The following is a 14856-nucleotide window of genomic DNA, read 5'->3' as shown; positions in this document are numbered from 1 at the left end:
ACATTTAACTCTTTGTGCGTTATTAGGTTAAGCAGACTGTGATTGTCTATTGTTGTGACTTAGATGACGATCAGATCACATTTTATGACCAATTTGTGCAGAAATCCATATAAATTCCAAAGGGTTCACATACTTTTTCTTGCAAATGTATAAAAAAATCCTGTCACCATGTAATCTGCAGGCAGCGTGTTATAGAGCAGGAGGAGCTGAGCAGATTATATACACTACGTGCAGAATTATTAGGCAAATGAGTATTTTGACCACATCATCCTCTTTATGCATGTTGTCTTACTCCAAGCTGTATAGGCTCGAAAGCCTACTACCAATTAAGCATATTAGGTGATGTGCATCTCTGTAATGAGAAGGGGTGTGGTCTAATGACATCAACACCCTATATCAGGTGTGCATAATTATTAGGCAACCTCCTTTCCTTTGGCAAAATGGGTCAAAAGAAGGACTTGACAGGCTCAGAAAAGGCAAAAATAGTGAGATATCTTGCAGAGGGATGCAGCACTCTTAAAATTGCAAAGCTTCTGAAGCGTGATCATCGAACAATCAAGCGTTTCATTCAAAATAGTCAACAGGGTCGCAAGAAGCGTGTGGAAAACCCAAGGCGCAAAATAACTGCCCATGAACTGAGAAAAGTCAAGCGTGCAGCTGCCAAGATGCCACTTGCCACCAGTTTGGCCATATTTCAGAGCTGCAACATCACTGGAGTGCCCAAAAGCACAAGGTGTGCAATACTCAGAGACATGGCCAAGGTAAGAAAGGCTGAAAGACGACCACCACTGAACAAGACACACAAGCTGAAACGTCAAGACTGGGCCAAGAAATATCTCAAGACTGATTTTTCTAAGGTTTTATGGACTGATGAAATGAGAGTGAGTCTTGATGGGCCAGATGGATGGGCCCGTGGCTGGATTGGTAAAGGGCAGAGAGCTCCAGTCCGACTCAGACGCCAGCAAGGTGGAGGTGGAGTACTGGTTTGGGCTGGTATCATCAAAGATGAGCTTGTGGGGCCTTTTCGGGTTGAGGATGGAGTCAAGCTCAACTCCCAGTCCTACTGCCAGTTTCTGGAAGACACCTTCTTCAAGCAGTGGTACAGGAAGAAGTCTGCAAGGTAAGAAAAACATGATTTTCATGCAGGACAATGCTCCATCACACGCGTCCAAGTACTCCACAACGTGGCTGGCAAGAAAGGGTATAAAAGAAGAAAATCTAATGACATGGCCTCCTTGTTCACCTGATCTGAACCCCATTGAGAACCTGTGGTCCATCATCAAATGTGAGATTTACAAGGAGGGAAAACAGTACACCTCTCTGAACAGTGTCTGGGAGGCTGTGGTTGCTGCTGCACGCAATGTTGATGGTGAACAGATCAAAACACTGACAGAATCCATGGATGGCAGGCTTCTGAGTGTCCTTGCAAAGAAAGGTGGCTATATTGGTCACTGATTTGTTTTTGTTTTGTTTTTGAATGTCAGAAATGTATATTTGTGAATGTTGAGATGTTATATTGGTTTCACTGGTAAAAATAAATAATTGAAATGGGTATATATTTGTTTTTTGTTAAGTTGCCTAATAATTATGCACAGTAATAGTCACCTGCACACACAGATATCCCCCTAAAATAGCTAAAACTAAAAACAAACTAAAAACTACTTCCAAAAATATTCAGCTTTGATATTAATGAGTTTTTTGGGTTCATTGAGAACATGGTTGTTCAATAATAAAATTAATCCTCAAAAATACAACTTGCCTAATAATTCTGCACTCCCTGTATACAGAGAACCTGTCACCATGTAATCTGCAGGCAGCGTGTTATAGAGCAGGAGGAGCTGAGCAGATTATATATACAGAGAACCTGTCACCGTGTAATCTGCAGGCAGCGTGTTATAGAGCAGGAGGAGCTGAGCAGATTATATGTAAAGAGAACCTGTCACCATGTAATCTGCAGGCAGCGTGTTATAGAGCAGGAGGAGCTGAGCAGATTATATATACAGAGAACCTGTCACCGTGTAATCTGCAGGCAGCGTGTTATAGAGCAGGAGGAGCTGAGCAGATTATATATACAGAGAACCCGTCACCATGTAATCTGCAGGCAGCGTGTTATAGAGCAGGAGGAGCTGAGCAGATTATATATACAGAGAACCCGTCACCATGTAATCTGCGGGCAGCGTGTTATAGAGCAGGAGGAGCTGAGCAGATCACTCCCTTCCTTCCCGAAGCCATAACTTTTTTGATTTTTCCGTTCACAGGGCCATATGAGGACATTTTGAGGGACAAGTTGTACTTTCTAATAGCACCATTTAAAATTGCATAGGACGTAGTGGGAGGCAGGAAAAAAATTAATAAATTCAAATGGGGTGGAATTGAAAAAAAAAAAAAAAAAAAAAAAAAAAACACAATTCTGCCACAGTTTAACATGTTATGTTTTTGCGGGGTTCCCTTTGCGGTACCACTGACCTAGTGCCGGACGCGCTGCCACGTGTGGAGGTGGTGGGTGCGCCTCGATGTGTGTCCATTTATATTCTAGCTGCAACTACGGTTAGGGCTCCTGATGAGCTTCAGATAGGAGCCAGAAACGCGTGGAGCCGCTTATCAGCTGATGAGAACAGACTGAATGTGTGTCTGAGGGTGAAGTAACACACGGAGTAGGTGGCATGCTGCCATGTGTAACATTGGAGTAATGGAAAGTATAGCAGTATCTTAACCCTCTACTCCATCCCTCATCAAGGTTACTGATCTTTGGCGGACATCATTATAACCCCCTGGACTGAAACTGCACTGTCCTTGTGTCCTTCATGTTTCTCAGTAAGACATTTATGTTACTGTGTCCCAATCAGTATTTAATATATTATAATAAAGTTGTTTTTTTGTTTTGTTCTAGCGTCCTATGAAGCCTGTATATTATATTTATTAAGGGACGTTACTACGTATAGTGGATTCATTCTGCACTGCTACAACTGACCTATTCCCTTTATTCTCCAGGTCAGTACGATTACAGCCATACCACATAGGTATAGTTTTCATTGGAACTTTGGAATATGTTTTTTTTTTCATAGTTCTATTTCTCTGTATATATAATCTGCTCAGCTCCTCCTGCTCTATAACACACTGCCTGCAGATTACATGGCGACAGGTTCTCTGTATATATAATCTGCTCAGCTCCTCCTGCTCTATAACACGCTGCCTGCAGATTACATGGTGACAGGTTCTCTGTATATATAATCTGCTCAGCTCCTCCTGCTCTATAACACGCTGCCTGCAGATTACATGGTGACAGGTTCTCTGTATATATAATCTGCTCAGCTCCTCCTGCTCTATAACACGCTGCCTGCAGATTACATGGTGACAGGTTCTCTGTATATATAATCTGCTCAGCTCCTCCTGCTCTATAACACGCTGCCTGCAGATTACACAGTGACAGGTTCTCTGTATATATAATCTGCTCAGCTCCTCCTGCTCTATAACACGCTGCCTGCAGATTACATGGTGACAGGTTCTCTTTACATATAATCTGCTCAGCTCCTCCTGCTCTATAATACGCTGCCTGCAGATTACATGGTGACAGGTTCTCTTTACATATAATCTGCTCAGCTCCTCCTGCTCTATAACACGCTGCCTGCAGATTACATGGTGACAGGTTCTCTGTATATATAATCTGCTCAGCTCCTCCTGCTCTATAACATGCTGCCTGCAGATTACACGGTGACAGGTTCTCTGTATATATAATCTGCTCAGCTCCTCCTGCTCTATAACACGCTGCCTGCAGATTACATGGTGACAGGTTCTCTGTATATATAATCTGCTCAGCTCCTCCTGCTCTATAACACGCTGCCCGCAGATTACACGGTGACAGGTTCTCTGTATATATAATCTGCTCAGCTCCTCCTGCTCTATAACACGCTGCCTGCAGATTACATGGTGACAGGTTCTCTTTACATATAATCTGCTCAGCTCCTCCTGCTCTATAATACACTGCCTGCAGATTACACGGTGACGGGTTCTCTGTATATATAATCTGCTCAGCTCCTCCTGCTCTATAACACGCTGCCTGCAGATTACATGGTGACAGGTTCTCTGTATATATAATCTGCTCAGCTCCTCCTGCTCTATAACACGCTGCCTGCAGATTACATGGTGACAGGTTCTCTGTATATATAATCTGCTCAGCTCCTCCTGCTCTATAACACACTGCCTGCAGATTACATGGTGACAGGTTCTCTTTACATATAATCTGCTCAGCTCCTCCTGCTCTATAACACGCTGCCTGCAGATTACACGGTGACAGGTTCTCTGTATATATAATCTGCTCAGCTCCTCCTGCTCTATAACACGCTGCCTGCAGATTACACGGTGACAGGTTCTCTGTATATATAATCTGCTCAGCTCCTCCTGCTCTATAACACACTGCCTGCAGATTACACGGTGACAGGTTCTCTGTATATATAATCTGCTCAGCTCCTCCTGCTCTATAACATGCTGCCTGCAGATTACACGGTGACAGGTTCTCTGTATATATAATCTGCTCAGCTCCTCCTGCTCTATAACACGCGGCCCGCAGATTACACGGTGACAGGTTCTCTGTATATATAATCTGCTCAGCTCCTCCTGCTCTATAACACGCTGCCCGCAGATTACACGGTGACAGGTTCTCTGTATATATAATCTGCTCAGCTCCTCCTGCTCTATAACACGCTGCCTGCAGATTACACTGTGACAGGTTCTCTTTACATATAATCTGCTCAGCTCCTCCTGCTCTATAACACGCTGCCTGCAGATTACATGGTGACAGGTTCTCTGTATATATAATCTGCTCAGCTTCTCCTGCTCTATAACACGCTGCCTGCAGATTACACGGTGACAGGTTCTCTGTATATATAATCTGCTCAGCTCCTCCTGCTCTATAACACGCTGCCCGCAGATTACACGGTGACAGGTTCTCTGTATATATAATCTGCTCAGCTCCTCCTGCTCTATAACACGCTGCCCGCAGATTACACGGTGACAGGTTCTCTGTATATATAATCTGCTCAGCTCCTCCTGCTCTATAACACGCTGCCTGCAGATTACACTGTGACAGGTTCTCTTTACATATAATCTGCTCAGCTCCTCCTGCTCTATAACGCGCTGCCTGCAGATTACATGGTGGCAGGTTCTCTGTATATATAATCTGCTCAGCTTCTCCTGCTCTATAACACGCTGCCTGCAGATTACACGGTGACAGGTTCTCTGTATATATAATCTGCTCAGCTCCTCCTGCTCTATAACACACTGCCCGCAGATTACATGGTGACAGGTTCTCTGTATATATAATCTGCTCAGCTCCTCCTGCTCTATAACACGCTGCCTGCAGATTATATGCATTTTCATGGTGACAAGTTCCCTTTAAAGCTTGTCCAGTCCAGGAAGCCTGCAGTCCTCAAGCCGGCACTGCAATGTGGTTTCTGAACGGAAACTATAATGAAACGGAAGCCAGCATGCCGTACAGGATTCGTCACACAACAGACACAAACGGCCCCCCCACAGGCCCTACTGACTTATAACGCGGTCCGTCAGGGTGCCGACGTGGTGTCCAGCATATGGACAGGAAGAACAGTATTGCGTGTTGCACTATTCTTCTGTCAAATCTGACAGAATCTGTAATGGAGGATCTGAAAAGAGACATGACAGTGTGAGCAGAGCCTTATAAGTGGTTGGTTTTATTGGGGTGCTCGGTTGGAACCTCTTGTCATTGTGGGGTAAATGGCTTCAAAAAGTTGAGGAAAAGGCAAGTTCGCAGGGCCTGAAGTGTGAAAATACATCACATACAATACACTGGAGATTTTGCAGACAGCTCATACAGAGTGAAGATAACCAACAAGGACAGGAAAGTGTGAAGCTGAAACGTCTAAAATACACCGGAGATTCTGCACACAGCACAAACATAAAACAGACAATGTGAGGATGGGAAAGCAGTGTGAAGATGAATCACAACCAAAACAATGGAGATTCTGCACAGAGCATACACATAGTAAAAAACTGTGGGAGGATGACAAAGCAGTGTGAAGATGCAGCACACAGAATACACTGGAGCTTCTGCACACAGCATACGCATAATACAAATAGTAAGAGGCTGGGAAAGCAGTGTGAAGATGAATCCTATAGAATACACTGAAGCTTCTGCACACAGCATACACAATACAACCAGTGGGAGGCTGGGAAAGCAGTGTGAAGATGAATCATATAGAATACACTGGAGCTTCTGCACACAGCATACACAATACAACCAGTGAGAGGCTGGGAAAGCAGTGTGAAGATGAATCATATAGAATACACTGGAGCTTCTGCACACAGCATACACAATACAACCAGTGAGAGGCTGGGAAAGCAGCGTGAAGATGCATCACAGAGAATACACTGGAGGTTCTGCACACAGAATAATTGGATGGACTCATAGTATTCCTGCTCCGCTATATAATGTAGATATGATATAATCAGCAATGCACTCGTGGGGGCATACAGGGAGCAGGAAGGTGAAGCTGGAGAGATTTAATAGATCATGAGGTAGTCCTCTCAGCCACATGGGAAAGACGGACCTCCTCTGTATACAGGAGTGGAAGCTCAGTACCAGGGGTCAGAATGGGATCACATGACACAGCTGCCCATAATGACAGGGTTAAAAATGCATGGAAATAATGGAGCTGGTGTAAAACAAATTACACTGCTAGAATATTATTATTATTTTATACACTTATATAGCGCTACTATATTCTGCAGCACTTTACAGACATTAGCGTCACACTGTCCCCAATGGGGCTCACAATCTAAGGTCCCTATCAGTATGTCTTTGGAGTGTGGGAGGAAACGCACGCAAACACGGGGAGAACATACAAACTCCACGCAGATGTTGTCCTTGGTCGGATTTAAACCCAGGACCCCAGCGCTGCAAGGTACCAGTGCTACCCACTGAGCCACCGTGCTGCCCATAATATTGCATTATTGGTCTAAAAAAATTCCCTCTAGTGCTTCCTTAAGATATATAAAAGCAGAAGACTTCTGTAACAGCATCCGAAGGAAGCAACCTGCCCATTAAAACCATTTAAACAGAGTGCCCCCTTACCCTACATCCCAGTGACATCATAAACAGTGCAGTGACATCACAGGCAGCATTACGTATCCCTTCATCAGTGACATCACAGAGCAAATAATCAACCCAATATTATCATAGGGAGACCGGCTCTACTTACGAAGGCCCTTCAGAATCATACCGTGATAAGCGGGTGCAGGAGTAGGACTACAAGGGCAGCAGATCTTGTAATTCTCCTTCACATGTCACTTTCTCTGAATTACGCAGTCATTATACATCGGCTTTACAGCTCCTTCCAGACTCTGTGGAACTAGGAAACCAGAACTACAGTAAGAAAGAGCACAGTACAGTCTGATCGCCAAAAACCGCAGCCTCAATGTGGAAACTGTCATAAATTCACCCCAAATGACATTTGTTCAAACACATGCAAATTCACTGAGCAGAACTCTAAGGCTCCTAATTACAGGATAATTACAGTCACTGGACATATAAACATAACGAGCAAAAATCCCAGACGTTACAGGGCACTGAACATCTAACAGTAATAATGACTATAATACCGCCTCCTATATACAAGAATATAACTACTATAATACTGCTCCTATGTACAAGAATATAACTACTATAATACTGCTCCTATGTACAAGAATATAACTACTATAATACTGCTCCTATGTACAAGAATATAACTACTATAATACTGCCTCCTATGTACAAGAATATAACTACTATAATACTGCCCCTATATACAAGAATATAACTACTATAATACTGCTCCTATGTACAAGAATATAACTACTATAATACTGCCTCCTATATACAAGAATATAACTACTATAATACTGCTCCTATGTACCAGAATATAACTACTATAATACTGCTCCTATGTACAAGTATGTAACTACTATAATACTGCTCCTATGTACAAGAATATAACTACTACTACTACTTTTTTTTTTTTTTTTTAGAGCCGACTACCACTCCGCAACACTATAGGCGTACTGAGCCGTCTGTGCTTATTTTTGAGGGGCGAAGTTAGAACGTATGAACATGCTGATTTTGCTTATTAGATATTTGATTAACATTGGGATATACGTCTTCAAGCTGTAATTCTGCTGTCTTAATCTGCCTGTACTGAATACGCTGTACTTTGATGTATATGACATTTGTATAGTCGTGGTATGCCTTACTGAATCTATTTTCAATAAAAAGAAAATTGTCAAAGAATATAACTACTATAATACTGCTCCTATGTACAAGAATATAACTACTATAATACTGCTCCTATGTACAGGAATATAACTACTATAATACTGCTCCTATGTACCAGAATATAACTACTATAATACTGCTCCTATGTACAAGGATATAACTACTATAATACTGCCTCCTATGTACAAAAATATAACTACTATAATACTGCTCCTATGTACAAGAATATAACTACTATAATACTGCCTCCTATGTACAAGAATATAACTACTATAATACTGCCTCCTATGTACAATAATATACCTACTATAATACTGCCTGCTATGTACAAGAATATAACTACTATAATACTGCCTCCTATGTACAAGAATATAACTACTATAATACTGCCTCCTATGTACAAGAATATAACTACTATAATACTGCTCCTATGTACAATAATATACCTACTATAATACTGCCTCCTATGTACAAGAATATACCTACTATAATACTGCTCCTATGTACAAGAATATAACTACTATAATACTGCCTCCTATGTACAAGAATATACCTACTATAATACTGCCTCCTATGTACAAGAATATAACTACTATAATACTGCCTCCTATGTACAAGAATATAACTACTATAATACTGCCTCCTATGTACAAGAATATAACTACTATAATACTGCCTCCTATGTACAAGAATATAACTACTATAATACTGCTCCTATGTACAAGAATATAACTACTATAATACTGCTCCTATGTACAAGAATATAACTACTATAATACTGCTCCTATGTACAAGAATATAACTACTATAATACTGCTCCTATGTACAAGAATATAACTACTATAATACTGCTCCTATGTACAAGAATATAACTACTATAATACTGCCTGCTATGTACAAGAATATAACTACTATAATACTGCTCCTATGTACAAGAATATAACTACTATAATACTGCTCCTATGTACAAGAATATAACTGCTATAATACTGCTCCTATGTACAAGAATATACTATAATACTGCTCCTATGTACAAGAATATACCTACTATAATACTGCTCCTATGTACAAGAATATAACTGCTATAATACTGCCTCCTATGTACAAGAATATAACTACTATAATACCGCTCCTATGTACAAGAATATAACTACTATAATACTGCCTCCTATGTACAAGAATATAACTACTATAATACTGCCTCCTATGTACAAGAATATAACTACTATAATACCGCTCCTATGTACAAGAATATAACTACTATAATACTGCTCCTATGTACAAGAATACAACTACTATAATACTGCTCCTATGTACAAGAATAAAACTACTGTAATTCCACTTTGACAGAAACCAATTGTGACTGCAGCTCTGGCTGTGACTGGAGAACAGGTGCTGGATGAGGACGGGCAGTACACAGGGAGCTCGGTGCGGGTCTACGGGATGAGACGCTTCCTCTTCTGCACTTTCACTTCCTCTCTGATAATTACTACACAGGAGACGAGGATTATATAATCAGAGAGCGGAAGTGATAGAGGAGCCGCCACAGCATGGACTGACCGCTACCTAGCTCTGAGCGGTGACAGAACGCCGACCCTAATGACACATAGGGGCTCATTTATTAAGACCAGCGTTTAAGCCGCCAGTATTAATACTGCTTTACCTACATAACGTCTATACCTCCCCTCCATCTCTCGCCGGCGGAGATTTACACCATTTTCAAACCCTAAAACAGGCTTAGCAAATGATAAATGAGACTTTTTCCTGCACAGGCCACGCCCCCTTTTTAAGATCTGGGTGGAACAGTGAAAGTAACAAACTGCGGAGCAAATAACCAAAAAGTGGCGCATATCTGTAAATGACCCCGATAGTGTACATCCATACAGCGTTATATACAGGAGGTGACGTATATATACAGGGTACATAGTTACATACAGCGTTATATACAGGAGGTGACGTATATACAGGGTACATACAGCGTTATATACAGGAGGTGACATATATACAGGGTACATACAGCGTTATACACAGGAGGGGACATATATATACAGGGTACCAGCGTTATATACAGGAGGTGACGTATATATACAGGGTACCAGCGTTATATACAGGGTACATACAGCGTTATACACAGGAGGTGACATATATACAGGGTACATACAGCGTTATATACAGGAGGTGACATATATACAGGGTACATACAGCGTTATATACAGGAGGTGACATATATACAGGGTACATACAGCGTTATATACAGGAGGTGACATATATACAGGGTACATACAGGAGGTGACATATATACAGGGTACATACAGCATTATATACAGGAGGTGACATATATACAGGGTACATACAGCGTTATATACAGGAGGTGACATATATACAGGGTACATACAGCGTTATATACAGGAGGTGACATATATACAGGGTACATACAGCGTTATATACAGGAGGTGACATATATACAGGGTACATACAGCATTATATACAGGAGGTGACATATATACAGGGTACATACAGCGTTATATACAGGAGGTGACATATATACAGGGTACCAGCGTTATATACAGGAGGTGACATATATATATATATACAGGGTACCAGCGTTATATACAGGGTACCAGCGTTATATACAGGAGGTGACGTATATATACAGGGTACATACAGCGTTATATACACGAGGTGACATATATACAGGGTACATACAGCGTTATACACAGGAGGTGACATATATACAGGGTACGTACAGCGTTATATACAGGAGGTGACATATATAAAGGGTACGTACAGCGTTATATACAGGAGGTGACATATATACAGGGTACATACAGTGTTATATACAGGGTACGTACAGCGTTATATACAGGAGGTGACATATATACAGGGTACATACAGCATTATATACAGGAGGATACATATATACAGGGTACATACAGGAGGTGACATATATACAAGGTACATACAGGAGGTGACATATATACACGGTACATACAGCGTAGGTGACCCATATACAGGGTACATACAGCGTTATATACAGGAGGTGACATATATACAGGGGGTACATACAGCGTTATATACAGGAGGTGACATATATACAGGGTACATACAGGAGGTGACATATATACACGGTACATACAGCGTAGGTGACCCATATACAGGGTACATACAGCATTATATACAGGAGGTGACATATATACAGGGTACATACAACGTTATATACAGGGGTGACATATATACAGGGTACATACAGCGTTATACACAGGAGGTGACATATATACACGGTACATACAGCGTTATACACAGGAGGTGACATATATACACGGTACATACAGCGTTATATACAGAAGGTGACATATATACAGGGTACATACAGCGTTATACACAGGAGGTGACATATATACAGGGTACATACAGCGTTATACACAGGAGGTGACATATATACACGGTACATACAGCGTTATACACAGAAGGTGACATATATACAGGGTACATACAGCGTTATACACAGGAGGTGACATATATACAGGGTACATACAGCGTTATACACAGGAGGTGACATATATACAGGGGGTACATACAGCGTTATATACAGAAGGTGACATATATAGAGGGTACATACAGCGTTATACACAGGAGGGGACATATATACAGGGTACATACAGCGTTATATACAGAAGGTGACATATATAGAGGGTACATACAGCGTTATATACAGAAGGTGACATATATAGAGGGTACATACAGCGTTATATACAGGAGGGGACATATATACAGGGTACATACAGCGTTATACACAGGAGGTGACATATATACAGGGGGTACATACAGCGTTATATACAGAAGGTGACATATATAGAGGGTACATACAGCGTTATACACAGGAGGGGACATATATACAGGGTACATACAGCGTTATATACAGAAGGTGACATATATAGAGGGTACATACAGCGTTATACACAGGAGGTGACATATATACAGGGTACATACAGCGTTATACACAGGAGGTGACATATATACAGGGTACATACAGCGTTATATACAGAAGGTGACATATATAGAGGGTACATACAGCGTTATACACAGGAGGGGACATATATACAGGGTACATACAGCGTTATACACAGGAGGGGACATATATACAGGGGACATACAGCGTTATATACAGAAGGTGACATATATAGAGGGTACATACAGCGTTATATACAGAAGGTGACATATATAGAGGGTACATACAGCGTTATACACAGGAGGGGACATATATACAGGGTACATACAGCGTTATATACAGGAGGTGACATATATACAGGGTACATACAGGAGGTGACATATATACAAGGTACATACAGGAGGTGACATATATACAAGGTACATACAGGAGGTGACCCATATACAGGGTACATACAGCGTTATATACAGGGTGATATATACAGGGTACATACAGCGTTATATACAGGGGGTGACGTATATACAGGGTACATACAGCGTTATATACAGGGTACATACAGCGTTATATACAGGGTACATACAGCGTTATATACAGGGTACATACAGCGTTATACACAGGAGGTGACATATATACAGGGGGTATATACAGGGGGTACATACAGAGGTCACATATATACAGGGGTGACCTATATACAGGGGGTACATACAGAGGTCACATATACACAGTGTGATACAGGAGGTGACATATGGAGTATACGGATACAGTGAATAGACCTGCAACCCATATGTCACCTCCTGCATCACTATATGTAATACGATGTATAAGTGGAATATACCAATAATTCGGTACGGGGAGGCATGTGAGGATACACACAGGCACACATCATTATGTGGGGGAGTCTGTACACACATAACGGGATGTACCATTAAGAGGGAAGAACGGGGGTGCTCACTCACAGGACGCAGGGGAGGGACACAGTTCTACAGACATATTTACACAGGTCCGGTTCTCACCTCTCTCCGGTCTCCGCTCCCTTTCCCCGCAGCGCGCTCACAACAGTTCGGCACCGGCCGGGGGCGCGCTCCCGCTTCCTGCCAACCTCGGAGGCGCGTTCTTCATGCGCGTTCCCTAAACCCCGCCCCCTCGCGTTCTTCGTCCAGCGCTGCCGCCGCCGCCGCCGCCGCCATCTTTTCTACTGGCAGTGTTTGCCAGGATGTGCTTTCCTCCTCAGTCATATAGTCTCCTGTGTCAGATATTACTGACCGCCCCCAATAGAATATAAGCGACAGCTGCCGTGAATATATGCACACTGTCTCCGCTGCTTTTACACCATTTTCCAAATCTCTGCTTGCTGTCAGTGATTGAGAATCCATTCACTACTTTTGACAGCACACAATGTGTTGAAATGTTTCAGAACAATCACCGGTAAAGAGGTGTCGACAGTTCTTCCTTCATCTATATTTCATTCCATTCAATGGTGCAAAATATCAGCGGTTTCGGCCCTTTAAGTGTAGGCGGTATTTCAAGCATGAGAAGAGAGACGGGACCCACAGAGAAGAGAGACGGGACCCACAGAGACAGGACCCACAGAGAAGAGATACGAGACCCACAGAGAAGAGAGACGGGTCCCACAGAGAAGAGAGACGGGACCCACAGAGAAGAGAGACGGGACCCACAGAGAAGAGAGACGGGACCCACAGAGAAGAGAGACGGGACCCACAGAGAAGAGAGACGGGACCCACAGAGAAGAGAGACGGGACCCACAGAGAAGAGAGACGGGACCCACAGAGAAGAGAGACGGGACCCACAGAGAAGAGAGACGGGACCCACAGAAGAGAGGGACAGGACCTACAGAGAAGAGAGACGGGACCCACAGAGAAGAGAGACGGGACCCACAGAGAAGAGAGACGGGACCCACAGAAGAGAGGGACAGGACCTACAGAGAAGAGAGACGGGACCCACAGAGAAGAGAGACGGGACCCACAGAGAAGAGAGACGGGACCCACAGAAGAGAGGGACAGGACCTACAGAGAAGAGAGACAGGACCCACAGAGAAGAGAGACGGGAACCACAGAGAAGTGAGACGGGAACCACAGAGAAGTGAGACGGGACCCACAGAGAAGAGAGACAGGACCCACAGAGAAGAGAGACAGGACCCACAGAGAAGAGAGACGGGAACCACAGAGAAGTGAGACGGGAACCACAGAGAAGTGAGACGGGACCCACAGAGAAGAGAGACAGGACCCACAGAGAAGAGAGACAGGACCCACAGAGAAGAGAGACGGGACCCACAGAGAAGAGAGACGGGACCCACAGAGAAGAGAGACAGGACCCACAGAGAAGAGCGGCAGGACCCACAGAGAAGAGAGACAGGACCCACAGAGAAGAGAGACAGGACCCACAGAGACAGGACCCACAAAGAAGAGAGACAGGACCCACAGAGAAGAGAAACAGGACCCACAGAGACAGGACCCACAGATAAGAGAGACAGGACCCACAGAAAAAAGAGACAGGACCCACAGAGAAGAGAGACAGGACCCACAGAGAAGAGAGACAGGACCCACAAAGAAGAGAGACAGGACCCACAAAGAAGAGAGACAGGACCCTCAGAGAAGAGAGACAG

The 14856-nt window shown here is 43.0% G+C and overlaps 1 protein-coding gene across 11 annotated transcripts in view; it reads right to left on the bottom strand.

Moving 5' to 3' along the window:
* The window catches only part of DTNB (dystrobrevin beta), a 78591-nt gene extending 65220 nt beyond the window's left edge, over nucleotides 1–13371 (bottom strand). For 9 of the 11 annotated variants that reach the window (XM_044288876.1, XM_044288882.1, XM_044288885.1 and 6 more), the window contains exons 1-2: nucleotides 13247–13371; nucleotides 7254–7382 (exon numbers count right to left, since the gene is read on the bottom strand). The gene's annotated coding sequence lies outside the window, so the exon portion shown is untranslated. Of the gene's footprint in view, nucleotides 1–7232; nucleotides 7383–13246 lie in introns of all 11 variants that reach the window. The other 2 variants (XM_044288878.1, XM_044288879.1) reach the window with 1 other exon arrangement.
* Nucleotides 13372–14856: the final 1485 nt, after the last annotated feature.

The sequence above is a fragment of the Bufo gargarizans genome, chromosome 4 (assembly GCF_014858855.1).
Source record: "Bufo gargarizans isolate SCDJY-AF-19 chromosome 4, ASM1485885v1, whole genome shotgun sequence".
Classification (NCBI taxonomy): domain Eukaryota; kingdom Metazoa; phylum Chordata; class Amphibia; order Anura; family Bufonidae; genus Bufo; species Bufo gargarizans.
The sequence above is the reverse complement of the archived record's forward strand: the minus strand, read 5'-3'. Positions and strand labels throughout refer to the sequence as shown.